This window comes from Notothenia coriiceps, unplaced genomic scaffold (genome assembly GCF_000735185.1).
Source record: "Notothenia coriiceps isolate Sejong01 unplaced genomic scaffold, NC01 NC01_scaffold00037250, whole genome shotgun sequence".
NCBI classification, from domain to species: Eukaryota; Metazoa; Chordata; class Actinopteri; order Perciformes; family Nototheniidae; genus Notothenia; species Notothenia coriiceps.
The window spans coordinates 13,090,979-13,096,271 of record NW_011369951.1 but is presented as its reverse complement, the minus strand read 5'-3'; the positions used below and the strand labels follow the sequence as shown (position 1 = coordinate 13,096,271).

The 5,293-nt window shown below is 40.9% G+C and overlaps 1 protein-coding gene across 1 annotated transcript in view; it reads right to left on the bottom strand.

Annotated features, from left to right (window-relative positions):
* The window catches only part of LOC104967332 (regulatory-associated protein of mTOR-like), a 14,176-nt gene that overhangs the window by 5,984 nt on the left and 2,899 nt on the right, over positions 1-5,293 (bottom strand). The gene's annotated exons all lie outside the window — the stretch shown is intronic.

Here is a 5,293-nt window from a genome sequence, read left to right as displayed (position 1 = left end):
AAGATTAAAAATCTTCTACGTCACCCCATTCAAGTGAATGGGCGAAGCTTTGAAAGATTTTGTTCATGTCTGTGTGTGGAAGGGCCGTTAGAGATTGAGATGTTTTTGGGGGGGGGTTATTGTAGCAGCTGGTTGGTTTTAGAGGCACTACAAATGTATTTGTTAATGTGTATTACTTTAGTTTAAGGTTATTTAGTTAGTGTAAGGTTTTTTTTAAGGTTGTAAATATTTGTATCTCTTAATTCTAGATGTATGGATTAAAAATACTTTCAGTTTTGTGTCTGGGTCTCTAGTTTAAGCTTCTGATAGATTATTAGGGTGTTCCATTTCACCTCCCTTTAGTTTTTAGCAGCAGCCCACCTACACTACTCTGTTCTAGTAAAAGTTGATGATCTGAGAACAAAGTCGGCTACCTGTCATAAAATACAATTTAAATTATACGGGCGTTCTTAAATTAAACCTTAACTGGACTCAATATGAGAGTGAGAGAGCAATTTGGTAATCTTTTATTGATTTTTCTTGAATTATTTGAGCTGGAAAATGTGCAACTTGTCTTCAATACTTATTTTCCCAATTGAATTTTGCTCTGAACATTTGTGCTGGATGTATAAGAATACTATGATGATATACTACTAGCCTAGCTCACTGAAGATAAGCACGGAGGTTAATTGCGAGCTGTTACAGAGACCTGTTGCAGAGCTGCAGAGACCCTGAACAGCTGTTTAGCGCAGTGGGAAGTGCTAAAACTCTTTCTGTGTTTGCAAACACTTCTGGGGCTACATGAATACAGGCTGAGCAGAGGGACAGAGGGAAACAACTGTCTGGCACCGACTGCAGAGGACACTGAAAGCCCTCACACTGTAAAAAGGACACCAACAATTATATAAGTATGTGTAGACATACACAACATGAATTATTTCATATACAGTAGAGCAGAGACAGTCAACTGGCTTTCCCAGACACTCCAAACTCTAAAGTGATGTCTTTAAATGTCTCCAAATATGCAAACATATTGACTTTGATATGGTATAAAAGCAGAAAAGCTCAACATTTGTGAGACAAAAAAAACAATTTTCTGAATTTTTTTTTATCAGTTATTCTAACAGTTTGCGATTATTTTTCTGTTGATCGACTAATTAGTTATCCTAAGCTGGGGGCTAGATAATTGTTGAAAGTTGAAAACCACAGCAGTAGACAAAACCACCCACCCAGCAATAACAGCATAACTCCTGAAGGGAAACTCTTCTCACAGCTTACTGCGTGCTGCAGCTGAGTATCTGATGCAAGCTGGGGTAAAACCACATTACTGGAGTAAAGCACTGAGGGGACGCCTTCGTCTTACAAACACAACGATATATCCAACAAGGCTGCCCGGGAAACAAAACTGAAAAATATGCTTCTTAACTGTAGGACTTGGAAAAAAGCAACAGAAAGTAAAGTCAGTTTGTATAGATAAGACCGCCATGACCCCATTCAAATGCTCAATCCGGTTTCCAGTTAAACTAATCAAACTGCAGGAAGTGCCTTGTGATGAGGAACTGTAGATTTATGTAATGCCTCCCTACTCTTGTAGATACTGCACTGCCTCCCTGCCCTCTGCTAGTCCAATAACTCATTAGCTGACTCTATAATAAGTGGAGGGAAAAGGCGGCAGCAGCTGAGGCTCAGATCTCTCTGTGAGACATTATGTATTTACAGGAGCACTCTATAAGAAGCTCCGCACACACATGAATAAATCATGATATTAAAAATACAGAAGAATAGTCTTAATTAATCGGGGCGTGTGATAAAGTGTGTAACTGTGCATGCGTTTCCTTTTTGTTTTTTTTTATCAACATGCATATTTCATTTCTCTTTGAAACGCTCACAGGCGTGAGTGGGAGTCGTGCGGATGGATCTGTGCCAATCTTTCCTAGAACATCATTCCTCTTCTGGGTCTAATGAGGAGAAGTCAACGCGCTCTCAGAGGCAAACATCACCAACAAAGCGTTTTCAGAGGCCCCTCCATGTCTCAACCTGAGGAGAACTGTCGGAATCTGGAGGTGCCGGCGTGCCGCAGTAATCCTGACAATAAGCATTGCTAGCCGAAGCTGATTAATGCCGAGCATCTCCTGTAATTATCACATTAGCATACTGTAATCTCGCAAATTACCATGAAAATCACCACGACAGCTTCCCTTTCTTTCTCTTCCAGGGGGAATATCAGGCGACAATATAAATGCTCAGAATTCCGTTTTTTCCCCCTTTAAAGAGTGACGCTAATTGATGTAATCCTACAGGGAGGGGGATTCAGATGTAAAGACACATGATCACAGCAGGAGCACAGTCACGCCTTCACACGCACATCCTCCCAAAATGCAACTCTAGTCCAGCAATACATTTTAAAGCCAGTCGCATTAATTATTCATTAAGATGATAGAAGGAGGCTTAATGTGAGCATCCTGGAAACGCTAACATCTAACCCACAACATGCACACAAACTAACCTCGCACACACCGTCCGGCATGTCATAGCTGAATGCTGCAGGGCACACAAATATCTTTAGCCCCGCGGCTAATGCAGTGAGCATGTTTGCTGAGTGCAGGCAGTAAGTGATGAGATATTTAAAAGGAAGCAGGTGGCCGTATAACAGAGCACTCAGAGCGTGATCTACACACAACTGTAGGAGGTGGTTGGTATGGTGCAGCGGAGGAGTGCGAAAATACCACCTCCTCCTCCTCCATCTCTTCCTCCTCCTCTTTTCATATCATGCCATCATCCTCCTCTTTCATATCATTTTAATCTTAAATCTTCTGAATCAACAAACAAATATAGTCCCTGTAGCGATCAGGCCTGTCGTGCTGTGGAAATCGTGTGCATGTGTGTCTGCCAGTGCTTACAAATGACTGTGTGTGTGTGTGTGTGTGTGTGTGTGTGTGTGTGTGTGTGTGTGTGTGTGTGTGTGTGTGTGTGTGTGTGTGTGTGTGTGTGAAGCGTGGGTGAGGTGGGGACTCCCTGCTTGGATCATCTCCTGCATTATTAAAAAGTCTCCGGAAGTCAGCGCCTCTCTCTTTATCTTCCATTCCCTCTACCCATTATACACTTCCTGTGAGAAGGGCAGGCACTCGAGTATAAGAACAAATATAATTGCTTATGGAGGTTATGCAAAGTTCAACCATGGGACTTCTTCCATTTATTTCCCTCCCAAAACACTCGAAACATTTCTTGTGCAGTGATGAGGGAAAGAGGTAGATTTGTGCCGTTATTTGTGTGAACTGATCGACAATTGCTGTGGAAATGTTTTAATCTGTAAATGTAAAACACCTTCAAAACAACTCAAAATGTATAAATTGATTTCAAGTAAATGATAACTTAGTAGTGACAACTTCCAAACTGACATTTGTGAATCAAATGTTTGTTTGTAAATCAAAAATGCATTTTTTGATCTCAATTATCTGTTTGTGGATTTGCATTTTACACACACACACAGATTTGAGACAAACTTTCTGCTGGTCATAATGAAAACTCGTTGCAGTTAAGATCCATGTCCATTCAAAATATCAATAGAGATTGTGTATGATTCTCATAAATATTCAGTTATTGCCAAAAACCTTGTGAGGTCTTCTAAACTCGATGCTTACACAGAGATACTTCACCATCTTTACTCCCAGGCCTTATGGCTTAGGATAGACTACAGTTATTTAACTGACAACAGACAGTGGCCCATTACTAAGTAACACTTCAACAACCTGTTACAAAAAAATGACCATCACCTCCTCAGCTTGGGCCCATTTGAAACCAGCTACCTATACTCGCTACTCCTACTGTTTGTGTCAAAGTACACGCCCCAGGGAAAAGGTTAGTGTGTAGTTCACTTTCAACACGCAGTACTTTGGCCAAAAGTACTGCATGTATATTTGAATGTAGTTTTAATTTTAAAATTGTGAACGCGTTGCTTTTAAAAAGGGTCAATGTGTCAAAACTCTGAAGCACAGCAACGATTCAAAGTTATTGTACCCAAGTCCTTCCTATGTTCTGCCACCTCTAGGTAAGAACCTAGAGCCTTTTTGAGTGTTACCCTTCCTTTAGTGTGTCATATAGGTTTGTGTGCATGTAAATGGTCTGTAAAGGCTAAAATCCCTGTGTTCCCTACAGAGGGAGTTTCTCTCCCACACAAAAAGTACTTGTTTGATATAGATCACACAGTAAAAGATTATTCATTGATATTGTATAAGATTGTTTTGTTCCCTATATTATCACAAATCATATCTTAATTGCAATATCATTCCATATAATCGCAATTAGTTTCAAAATTGTGCAGCCATTTCACATAACCAGTGAAATATAATTAATGAAAGAACGTCAATAAATAATGTTGCAGAATAAACATTAATCAATTCAATTTCCTGAAACCAGATAACGATGATATTTGATGATATTTAGCAAAAACAAAGCAGTGATTTTATCGTGGATGGTGCAGCCCCTACGTGACCTCTGCACAACAAAACAAGAGAAGAAGAGCAGGAGAGGAAGCACCGACACTGTCAAATACTGCAGCGACTCAGCAGTTTGGCTGCTGCCTTCACCTCTCACTGTAACGGGTAACACAGCGTTCACACCATCTCCTCCTTACTCTCGCTCTACCTCCAATCTCCAAGCTCAGTACTGTCAGCCCCTTCCTCTCTCCCTCGTTTTCCAGCTAATCTACAGTCTGGCTGAAACTTCTGCATGAATAATTTAGATGAATGACAGAGCCGTCTCATTAGGTATTCAAATCAAATGCCGAAGCTTGGAGAGAGAAAGCGAGAGAAAACGTAATAAAAAGATGAAGTGTTGAAGGCACTGGGGCTGGTGGAGGTGTGTATCTGCGAGTGTGTGTTTGTGTACTCCCAAGACTAAACCAAAACTCAATGATTTAGAGCCAGCTGCCCGTTTGATTGGCTGGATCACTGCACGGAAAGATTTTCCGAGAGCGGAGAACCATGACTCGACACGCCATGACTGACACCACTTGGGTCTGCTTCGTAAATATAATACGAGCGTACATGTGTCCGCGTTGTGTTTGCAGGTGAAAAATCTCTGACTATTCATTAATAAGTCATAAATACCAGCAGTTTAATTCCCGCTGTTTGCCTTACGCGATGTGTGTGTTTTATGATTCACCTAATCTTTATTTTTCCAATTACAACCCCTGTACTAATTCATGGCTGCTGTGCAGTGGCATGTTGTAAACCAGTGTGTGTGTGTGTGTGTGTGTGTGTGTGTGTGTGTGTGTGTGTGTGTGTGTGTGTGTGTGTGTGTGTGTGTGTGTGTG